Below are 12,721 nucleotides of genomic sequence, written 5' to 3' on the forward strand. Positions count from 1 at the left end.
GACTTATATCAGACCAAAATTTTTGAGAAGAATTCTTTTTGCGAATTTCTCCAATATTTCTGTGTTCTGATAGCCCCCAGAAGTATTCTAACTTTTATCATGATGGATCGAATCGCTAAAGTGAAAAACGAAAGAGATATATCAGTTAAACTTCGAAATTTTTGAGTAAAATTTTTTTTGCTAATTTCTCCAATATCTATGTGTTCTGATGGCCCCCTGAAGTATTTTAACTTTTATCATGATGGATCGAATCGCTAAAGTGAAAAACGAAAGAGTTATATCAGTCAAACTTCGAAATTTTTGAGTAAAATTTTTTTTGCGTTTTTCTCCAATAACTATGTGTTCTGATAGCCCCAGAAGAATTCTAACTTTTATGATGATGGATCGTATCGCTAAAGTGAAAAACGAAAGACTTATATCAGACAAAAATTTTTGAGAAAAACTTTTTTTGCGAATTTCTCCAATATTTCTGTGTTCTGATAGACCCCAGAAGTATTCTACCTTTTATCATGATGGATCGAAAAGCTAAAGTGAAAAACGAAAGAGATATATCAGTCAAACTTCGAATTTTTTGAGTAAAATTATTTTTGCGTCTTTCTCCAATATCTATGTGTTCTGATAGCCCCAGAAGAATTCCAACTTTTATGATGATGGATCGAATCGCTAAAGTGAAAAACGAAAGACTTATATCAGACCAAAATTTTTGAGAAAAACTTTTTTTGCGAATTTCTCTAATATTTCTGTGTTCTGATAGACCCCAGAAGTATTCTAACTTTTATCATGATGGATCGAATCGCTAAAGTGAAAAACGAAAGAGATATATCAGTCAAACTTCGAATTTTTTGAGTAAAATTATTTTTGCGAATTTCTCCAATATCTCTGTGTTCTGTTAGCCCGCAGAAGAATTCTAACTTTTATGAAGATGGATCGGATCGCTAAAGTGAAAAACGAAAGAGATATATCAGGCAAACTTCGAAATTTTTGAGTAAAATTTTTTTTCCGAATTTCTCCAATATCTATGTGTTCTGATGGCCCCCAGAAGTATTCTAAATTTTATCATGATGGATCGAATCGCTAAAGTGAAGAACGAAAGACTTATATCAGACCAAAATTTTTGAGAAGAAATTTTTTTGCGAATTCCACCAATATTTCTGTGTTTTGATAGCCCCCAGAAGAATTCTAACTTTTATGATGATGGATCGGATCGCTAAAGTGAAAAACGAAAGAGATATATCAGTCAAACTTCGAAATTTTTGAGTAAAATTTTTTTTCCGAATTTCTCCAATATCTATGTGTTCTGATGGCCCCCAGAAGTATTCTAACTTTTATCATGATGGATCGAATCGCTAAAGTGAAAAACGAAAGAGATATATCAGTCAAACTTCGAAATTTTTGAGTAAAATTATTTTTGCGCCTTTCTCCAATATCTATGTGTTCTGTTAGCCCCCAGAAGAATTCCAACTTTTATGATGATGGATCGAATCGCTAAAGTGAAAAACGAAAGACTTATATCAGACCAAAATTTTTGAGAAAAACTTTTTTTGCGAATTTCTCCAATATTTCTGTGTTCTGATAGACCCCAGAAGTATTCTAACTTTTATCATGATGGATCGAATCGCTAAAGTGAAAAACGAAAGAGATATATCAGTCAAACTTCGAATTTTTTGAGTAAAATTATTTTTGAATTTTTCTCCAATATCTATGTGTTCTGATAGCCCCCAGAAGAATTCCAACTTTTATGATGATGGATCGAATCGCTAAAGTGAAAAACGAAAGACTTATATCAGACCAAAATTTTTGAGAAAAATTTTCTTTGCGAATTTCACCAATATTTCTGTGTTCTGATAGCCCCCAGAAGTATTCTAACTTTTATCATGATGGATCGAATCGCTAAAAAGAAAAACGAAAGAGATATATCAGTCAAACTTCGAACTTTTTGAGTAAAATTATTTTTGCGTCTTTCTCCAATATCTATGTGTTCTGATAGCCCCAGAAGAATTCCAACTTTTATGATGATGGATCGAATCGCTAAAGTGAAAAACGAAAGACTTATATCAGACCAAAATTTTTGAGAAAAACTGTTTTGCGAATTTCTCTAATATTTCTGTGTTCTGATGGCCCCCAGAAGTATTCTAAATTTTATCATGATGGATCGAATCGCTAAAGTGAAAAACGAAAGACTTATATCAGACCAAAATTTTTGAGAAAAACTTTTTTTGCGAATTTCTCCAATATTTCTGTGTTCTGATAGACCCCAGAAGTATTCTACCTTTTATCATGATGGATCGAAACGCTAAAGTGAAAAACGAAAGAGATATATCAGTCAAACTTCGAATTTTTTGAGTAAAATTATTTTTGCGTCTTTCTCCAATATCTACTGTGTTCTGATAGCCAAAGTATCGCGAATTTTGAATTTTCGCGGGTTACGTATATTCGAATTTCGATCTTTTTGTGGCGTTATGTTGGTACTCATGTCTCTCACTTATGCCGACAAGCTCGGCCATTTTGAATGTTCACTTAATTGTTGACAGCTGCTTTGCTTGCACGTGTTTTGGATCGTCTTCGATTTTTACCTATTCAAAAAAATGGATCAAAGAACCTGTATCAAATTTTGTGTGAAAAACGAAATTAAGTGCGCGGATGCATTCCGAATGTTGACTGTGGCATACGAAGAAGCTACCTTGGACCGAAGCAACGTTTATCGGTGGTACAAAATGTTCTCAGAAGGCCGAGAAGATGTGAACGACGAAGAGCGTGCCGGACGCCCGAGCACTTCAACAACAGACGAAAAAATTAATGAAGTGGAGAAAATGGTATTGGCCAATCGTCGAATCACCGTTAGAGAAGTTGCTGAGGACCTAAACATATCGATTGGCTCGTGCCATTCGATTTTTATCAATGATTTGGGCATGAGACGGGTCGCCGCGAAATTCGTACCAAACGCCCCTGCTCACACATCGTTGCTTGTGCGCCACTTTTTGGCCAAAAACAACACACTAATGATGCCGCAGCCACCGTATTCCCCAGATCTGGCCCCCTGTGACTTTTTCTTGTTCCCTAAACTGAAGAGGCCCATGAAAGGACGACGTTACGCTACGCTTGACGAGATAAAGACGGCATCGAAGGAGGAGCTGAACAAGATAAAAAAAAATGATTTTTTGAAGTGCTTCGAAGATTGGAAAAACCGTTGGCACAAGTGTATAATATCTCATGGGGATTACTTTGAAGGGGACAAAATAGATATTCATGAATAAATAAATAATTTTTGAAAAAACACAAAATTCGCGATACTTTTTGAACACACCTCGTATGTGTTCTGATAGCCCCTAGAAGAATTCTCATTTTTATGATGGATCGAATCGCTAAAGTGAAAAACGAAAGACTTATATCAGACCAAAATTTTTGAGAAAAACTTTTTTTGCGAATTTCACCAATATTTCTGTGTTTTGATAGCCCCCAGAAGTATTCTAACTTTTATCATGATGGATCGAATCGCTAAAGTGAAAAACGAAAGAGATATATCCGTCAAACTTCGAAATTTTTGAGTAAAATTTTTTTTGCGAATTTCTCCAATATCTATGTGTTCTGATGGCCCCCAGAAGTATTCTAACTTTTATCATGATGGATCGAATCGCTAAAGTGAAAAACGAAAGAGATATATCAGTCAAACTTCGAAATTTTTGAGTAAAATTATTTTTGCGCCTTTCTCCAATATCTATGTGTTCTGTTAGCCCCCAGAAGAATTCCAACTTTTATGATGATGGATCGAATCGCTAAAGTGAAAAACGAAAGACTTATATCAGACCAAAATTTTTGAGAAAAACTTTTTTTGCGAATTTCTCCAATATTTCTGTGTTCTGATAGACCCCAGAAGTATTCTAACTTTTATCATGATGGATCGAATCGCTAAAGTGAAAAACGAAAGAGATATATCAGTCAAACTTCGAATTTTTTGAGTAAAATTATTTTTGAATTTTTCTCCAATATCTATGTGTTCTGATAGCCCCCAGAAGAATTCCAACTTTTATGATGATGGATCGAATCGCTAAAGTGAAAGACGAAAGACTTATATCAGACCAAAATTTTTGAGAAAAATTTTTTTGCGAATTTCTCCAATATTTCTGTGTTCTGATAGACCCCAGAAGTATTCTACCTTTTATCATGATGGATCGAAAAGCTAAAGTGAAAAACGAAAGAGATATATCAGTCAAACTTCGAATTTTTTGAGTAAAATTATTTTTGCGTCTTTCTCCAATATCTATGTGTTCTGATAGCCCCCAGAAGAATTCCAACTTTTATGATGATGGATGGAATCGCTAAAGTGAAAAACGAAAGAGATATATCAGTCAAACTTCGAATTTTTTGAGTAAAATTATTTTTGAATTTTTCTCCAATATCTATGTGTTCTGATAGCCCCAGATGAATTCCAACTTTTATGAAGATGGATCGAATCGCTAAAGTGAAAAACGAAAGACTTATATCAGACCAAAATTTTTGAGAAAAACTTTTTTTGCGAATTTCACCAATATTTCTGTGTTTTGATAGCCCCCAGAAGTATTCTAACTTTTATCATGATGGATCGAATCGCTAAAGTGAAAAACGAAAGAGATATATCAGTCAAACTTCGAAATTTTTGAGTAAAATTTTTTTCCGAATTTCTCCAATATCCATGTGTTCTGATGGCCCCCAGAAGTATTCCAACTTTTATGATGATGGATCGAATCGCTAAAGTGAAAAACGAAAGACTTATATCAGACCAAAATTTTTGAGAAAAACTTTTTTTGCGAATTTCTCCAATATTTCTGTGTTCTGATAGACCCCAGAAGTATTCTAACTTTTATCATGATGGATCGAATCGCTAAAGTGAAAAACGAAAGAGATATATCAGTCAAACTTCGAATTTTTTGAGTAAAATTATTTTTGCGTCTTTCTCCAATATCTATGTGTTCTGATAGCCCCCAGAAGAATTCTCATTTTTATGATGGATCGAATCGCTAAAGTGAAAAACGAAAGAGATATATCAGTCAAACTTCGAAATTTTTGAGTAAAACTTTTTTTGCGTATTTCTCCAATATCTATGTGTTCTGATGGCCCCCAGAAGTATTCTAACTTTTATCATGATGGATCGAATCGCTAAAGTGAAAAACGAAAGAGATATATCAGTCAAACTTCGAAATTTTTGAGTAAAATTATTTTTGCGTCTTTCACCAATATCTGTGTATTCTGATAGCCCCAGAAGAATTCTAACTTTTATGATGATGGTTTGAATCGCTAAAGTGAATAACGAAAGACTTATATAAGACCAAAACGTTTAAGAAAATTTTTTTTTGCGAATTTCACCAATATTTCTGTGTTCTGATAGCCCCCAGAAGTATTCTAACTTTTATCATGATGGATCGAATCGCTAATGTGAAAAACAAAAGACTTATATCAGACCAAAATTTTTGAGAAGAATTCTTTTTGCGAATTTCTCCAATATTTCTGTGTTCTGATAGCCCCCAGAAGTATTCTAACTTTTATCATGATGGATCGAATCGCTAAAGTGAAAAACGAAAGAGATATATCAGTTAAACTTCGAAATTTTTGAGTAAAATTTTTTTTGCTAATTTCTCCAATATCTATGTGTTCTGATGGCCCCCTGAAGTATTCTAACTTTTATCATGATGGATCGAATCGCTAAAGTGAAAAACGAAAGAGATATATCAGTCAAACTTCGAAATTTTTGAGTAAAATTTTTTTTGCGTTTTTCTCCAATAACTATGTGTTCTGATAGCCCCAGAAGAATTCTAACTTTTATGATGATGGATCGAATCGCTAAAGTGAAAAACGAAAGACTTATATCAGACCAAAATTTTTGAGAAAAACTTTTTTTGCGAATTTCTCCAATATTTCTGTGTTCTGATAGACCCCAGAAGTATTCTACCTTTTATCATGATGGATCGAAACGCTAAAGTGAAAAACGAAAGAGATATATCAGTCAAACTTCGAATTTTTTGAGTAAAATTATTTTTGCGTCTTTCTCCAATATCTATGTGTTCTGATAGCCCCAGAAGAATTCCAACTTTTATGATGATGGATCGAATCGCTAAAGTGAAAAACGAAAGACTTATATCAGACCAAAATTTTTGAGAAAAACTTTTTTTGCGAATTTCTCTAATATTTCTGTGTTCTGATAGACCCCAGAAGTATTCTAACTTTTATCATGATGGATCGAATCGCTAAAGTGAAAAACGAAAGAGATATATCAGTCAAACATCGAATTTTTTGAGTAAAACTATTTTTGAATTTTTCTCCAATATCTATGTGTTCTGATAGCCCCAGAAGTATTCTAACTTTTATGATGATGGATCGAATCGCTAAAGTGAAAAACGAAAGACTTATATCAGACCAAAATTTTTGAGAAAAACTTTTTTTGCGAATTTCACCAATATTTCTGTGTTTTGATAGCCCCCAGAAGTATTCTAACTTTTATCATGATGGATCGAATCGCTAAAGTGAAAAACGAAAGAGATATATCAGTCAAACTTCGAAATTTTTGAGTAAAATTTTTTTTGCGAATTTCTCTAATATCTATGAGTTCTGATGGCCCCCTGAAGTATTCTAACTTTTATCATGATGGATCGAATCGCTAAAGTGAAAAACGAAAGAGATATATCAGTCAAACTTCGAATTTTTTGAGTAAAACTATTTTTGAATTTTTCTCCAATATCTATGTGTTCTGATAGCCCCAGAAGAATTCCAACTTTTATGATGATGGATCGAATCGCTAAAGTGAAAAACGAAAGACTTATATCAGACCAAAGTTTTTGAGAAAAACTTTTTTTGCGAATTTCACCAATATTTCTGTGTTTTGATAGCCCCCAGAAGTATTCTAACTTTTATCATGATGGATCGAATCGCTAAAGTGAAAAACGAAAGAGATATATCAGTCAAACTTCGAAATTTTTGAGTAAAATTTTTTTTGCGAATTTCTCTAATATCTATGAGTTCTGATGGCCCCCTGAAGTATTCTAACTTTTATCATGATGGATCGAATCGCTAAAGTGAAAAACGAAAGAGATATATCAGTCAAACTTCGAATATTTTGAGTAAAATTATTTTTGAATTTTTCTCCAATATCTATGTGTTCTGATAGCCCCAGAAGAATTCTAACTTTTATGATGATGGATCGAATCGCTAAAGTGAAAAACGAAAGACTTATATCAGACCAAAATTTTTGAGAAAAACTTTTTTTGCGAATTTCACCAATATTTCTGTGTTTCGATAGCCCCCAGAAGTATTCTAACTTTTATCATGATGGATCGAATCGCTAAAGTGAAAAACGAAAGAGATATATCAGTCAAACTTTGAAATTTTTGAGTAAAATTTTTTTTGCGAATTTCTCCAATATCTATGTGTTCTGATGGCTCCCAGAAGTATTCTAACTTTTATAATGATGGATCGAATCGCTAAAGTGAAAAACGAAAGAGATATATCAGTCAAACTTCGAAATTTTTGAGCAAAATTATTTTTGCGCCTTTCTCCAATATCTATGTGTTCTGTTAGCCCCCAGAAGAATTCCAACTTTTATGATGATGGATCGAATCGCTAAAGTGAAATACGAAAGACTTATATCAGACCAAAATTTTTGAGAAAAACTTTTTTTGCGAATTTCACCAAAATTTCTGTGTTTTGATAGCCCCCAGAAGTATTCTAACTTTTATCATGATGGATCGAATCGCTAAAGTGAAAAACGAAAGAGTTATATCAGTCAAACTTCGAAATTTTTGAGTAAAATTTTTTTTCCGAATTTCTCCAATATCCATGTGTTCTGATGGCCCCCAGAAGTATTCCAACTTTTATGATGATGGATCGAATCGCTAAAGTGAAAAACGAAAGACTTATATCAGACCAAAATTTTTGAGAAAAACTTTTTTTGCGAATTTCTCCAATATTTCTGTGTTCTGATAGACCCCAGAAGTATTCTAACTTTTATCATGATGGATCGAATCGCTAAAGTGAAAAACGAAAGAGATATATCAGTCAAACATCGAATTTTTTGAGTAAAACTATTTTTGAATTTTTCTCCAATATCTATGTGTTCTGATAGCCCCAGAAGAATTCCAACTTTTATGATGATGGATCGAATCGCTAAAGTGAAAAACGAAAGACTTATATCAGACCAAAATTTTTGAGAAAAACTTTTTTTGCGAATTTCACCAAAATTTCTGTGTTTTGATAGCCCCCAGAAGTATTCTAACTTTTATCATGATGGATCGAATCGCTAAAGTGAAAAACGAAAGAGATATATCAGTCAAACTTCGAAATTTTTGAGTAAAATTTTTTTTGCGAATTTCTCTAATATCTATGAGTTCTGATGGCCCCCTGAAGTATTCTAACTTTTATCATGATGGATCGAATCGCTAAAGTGAAAAACGAAAGAGATATATCAGTCAAACTTCGAAATTTTTGAGTAAAATTATTTTTGCGCCTTTCTCCAATATCTATGTGTTCTGTTAGCCCCCAGAAGAATTCCAACTTTTATGATGATGGATCGAATCGCTAAAGTGAAAAACGAAAGACTTATATCAGACCAAAATTTTTGAGAAAAACTTTTTTTGCGAATTTCTCCAATATTTCTGTGTTTTGATAGCCCCCAGAAGTATTCTAACTTTTATCATGATGGATCGAATCGCTAAAGTGAAAAACGAAAGAGATATATCAGTCAAACTTCGAATTTTTTGAGTAAAATTATTTTTGAATTTTTCTCCAATATCTATGTGTTCTGATAGCCCCAGAAGAATTCCAACTTTTATGATGATGGATCGAATCGCTAAAGTGAAAAACGAAAGACTTATATCAGACCAAAATTTTTGAGAAAAACTTTTTTTGCGAATTTCACCAAAATTTCTGTGTTTTGATAGCCCCCAGAAGTATTCTAACTTTTATCATGATGGATCGAATCGCTAAAGTGAAAAACGAAAGAGATATATCAGTCAAACTTCGAAATTTTTGAGTAAAACTTTTTTTGCGAATTTCTCCAATATCTCTGTGTTCTGATAGCCCCCAGAGGAATTCTAACTTTTATGATGATGGATCGGATCGCTAAAGTGAAAAACGAAAGAGATATATCAGTCAAACTTCGAAATTTTTGAGTAAAATTTTTTTGCGCCTTTCTCCAATATCTATGTGTTCTGATAGCCCCCAGAAGAATTCTAACTTTTATGATGATGGATCGAATCGCTTATGTGAAAAACGAAAGACTTATATCAGACCAAAATTTTTGAGAAAAACTTTTTTTGCGAATTCCACCAATATTTCTGTGTTTTGATAGCCCCCAGAAGTATTCTAACTTTTATCATGATGGATCGAATCGCTAAAGTGAAAAACGAAAGAGATATATCAGTCAAACTTCGAAATTTTTGAGTAAAATTTTTTTTCCGAATTTCTCCAATATCTATGTGTTCTGATGGCCCCCAGAAGTATTCCAACTTTTATGATGATGGATCGAATCGCTAAAGTGAAAAACGAAAGACTTATATCAGACCAAAATTTTTGAGAAAAACTTTTTTTGCGAATTTCGCCAATATTTCTGTGTTTTGATTGCCCCCAGAAGTATTCTAACTTTTATCATGATGGATCGAATCGCTAAAGTGAAAAACGAAAGAGATATATCAGTCAAACTTCGAATTTTTTGAGTAAAATTATTTTTGAATTTTTCTCCAATATCTATGTGTTCTGATAGCCCCAGAAGAATTCCAACTTTTATGATGATGGATCGAATCGCTAAAGTGAAATACGAAAGACTTATATCAGACCAAAATTTTTGAGAAAAACTTTTTTTGCGAATTTCACCAAAATTTCTGTGTTTTGATAGCCCCCAGAAGTATTCTAACTTTTATCATGATGGATCGAATCGCTAAAGTGAAAAACGAAAGAGATATATCAGTCAAACTTCAAAATTTTTGAGTAAAATTTTTTTTGCGAATTTCTCCAATATCTCTGTGTTCTGTTAGCCCCCAGAGGAATTCTAACTTTTATGATGATGGATCGGATCGCTAAAGTGAAAAACGAAAGAGATATATCAGTCAAACTTCGAAATTTTTGAGTAAAATTTTTTTGCGCCTTTCTCCAATATCTATGTGTTCTGATAGCCCCCAGAAGAATTCTAACTTTTATGATGATGGATCGAATCGCTAATGTGAAAAACGAAAGACTTATATCAGACCAAAATTTTTGAGAAAAACTTTTTTTGCGAATTCCACCAATATTTCTGTGTTTTGATTGCCCCCAGAAGTATTCTAACTTTTATCATGACGGATCGAATCGCTAAAGTGAAAAACGAAAGAGTTATATCAGTCAAACTTCGAAATTTTTGAGTAAAATTTTTTTTCCGAATTTCTCCAATATCTATTTGTTCTGATGGCCCCCAGAAGTATTCCAACTTTTATGATGATGGATCGAATCGCTAAAGTGAAAAACGAAAGACTTATATCAGACCAAAATTTTTGAGAAAAACTTTTTTTGCGAATTTCACCAATATTTCTGTGTTTTGATAGCCCCCAGAAGTATTCTAACTTTTATCATGATGGATCGAATCGCTAAAGTGAAAAACGAAAGAGATATATCAGTCAAACTTCGAAATTTTTGAGTAAAATTTTTTTGCGAATTTCTCTAATATCTATGAGTTCTGATGGCCCCCTGAAGTATTCTAACTTTTATCATGATGGATCGAATCGCTAAAGTGAAAAACGAAAGAGATATATCAGTCAAACTTCGAATATTTTGAGTAAAATTATGTTTGAATTTTTCTCCAATATCTATGTGTACTGATAGCCCCAGAAGAATTCTAACTTTTATGATGATGGATCGAATCGCTAAAGTGAAAAACGAAAGACTTATATCAGACCAAAATTTTTGAGAAAAACATTTTTTGCGAATTTCACCAATATTTCTGTGTTTTGATAGCCCCCAGAAGTATTCTAACTTTTATCATGATGGATCGAATCGCTAAAGTGAAAAACGAAAGAGATATATCAGTCAAACTTCGAATTTTTTGAGTAAAACTATTTTTGAATTTTTCTCCAATATCTATGTGTTCTGATAGCCCCAGAAGAATTCCAACTTTTATGATGATGGATCGAATCGCTAAAGTGAAAAACGAAAGAGATATATCAGTCAAACTTCGAATTTTTTGAGTAAAATTATTTTTGAATTTTTCTCCAATATCTATGTGTTCTGATAGCCCCAGAAGAATTCCAACTTTTATGATGATGGATCGAATCGCTAAAGTGAAAAACGAAAGACTTATATCAGACCAAAATTTTTGAGAAAAACTTTTTTTGCGAATTTCACCAATATTTCTGTGTTTTGATAGCCCCCAGAAGTATTCTAACTTTTATCATGATGGATCGAATCGCTAAAGTGAAAAACGAAAGAGATATATCAGTCAAACTTCGAAATTTTTGAGTAAAATTTTTTTTGCGAATTTCTCCAATATCTATGTGTTCTGATAGCCCCCAGAAGAATTCTAACTTTTATGATGATGGATCGGATCGCTAAAGTGAAAAACGAAAGAGATATATCAGTCAAACTTCGAAATTTTTGAGTAAAATTTTTTTTGCGCCTTTCTCCAATATCTATGTGTTCTGATAGCTCCCAGAAGAATTCTAACTTTTATGATGATGGATCGAATCGCTAATGTGAAAAACGAAAGACTTATATCAGACCAAAATTTTTGAGAAAAACTTTTTTCGCGAATTCCACCAATATTTCTGTGTTTTGATAGCCCCCAGAAGTATTCTAACTTTTATCATGACGGATCGAATCGCTAAAGTGAAAAACGAAAGAGATATATCAGTCAAACTTCGAAATTTTTGAGTAAAATTTTTTTTGCGACTTTCTCTAATATCTATGTGTTCTGTTGGCCCCCAGAAGAATTCTAACTTTTATGATGATGGATCGGATCGCTAAAGTGAAAAACGAAAGACTTATATCAGACCAAAATCTTTGAGAAAAACATTTTTTGCGAATTTCACCAATATTTCTGTGTTTTGATAGCCCCCAGAAGTATTCTAACTTTTATCATGATGGATCGAATCGCTAAAGTGAAAAACGAAAGAGATATATATGTCAAACTTCGAATTTTTTGAGTAAAATTATTTTTGCGAATTTCTCCAATATCTCTGTGTTCTGTTAGCCCCCAGAAGTATTCTAACTTTTATCATGATGGATCGAAAAGCTAAAGTGAAAAACGAAAGAGATATATCAGTCAAACTTCGAATTTTTTGAGTAAAATTATTTTTGCGTCTTTCTCCAATATCTATGTGTTCTGATAGCCCCCAGAAGAATTCTAATTTTTATGATGGATCGAATCGCTAAAGTGAAAAACGAAAGTCTTATATCAGACCAAAATCTTTGAGAAAAACATTTTTTGCGAATTTCACCAATATTTCTGTGTTTTGATAGCCCCCAGAAGTATTCTAACTTTTATCATGATGGATCGAATCGCTAAAGTGAAAAACGAAAGATATATATCAGTCAAACTTCGAAATTTTTGAGTAAAATTTTTTTTGCGAATTTCTCCAATATCTTTGTGTTCTGATGGCTCCCAGAAGTATTCTAACTTTTATCATGATGGATCGAATCGCTAAAGTGAAAAACGAAAGAGATATATCAGTCAAACTTCGAAATTTTTGAGTAAAATTATTTTTGCGCCTTTCTCCAATATCTATGTGTTCTG

The sequence above is a fragment of the Solenopsis invicta genome, chromosome 3 (assembly GCF_016802725.1).
Source record: "Solenopsis invicta isolate M01_SB chromosome 3, UNIL_Sinv_3.0, whole genome shotgun sequence".
In the NCBI taxonomy this organism is placed as follows: Eukaryota; Metazoa; Arthropoda; class Insecta; order Hymenoptera; family Formicidae; genus Solenopsis; species Solenopsis invicta.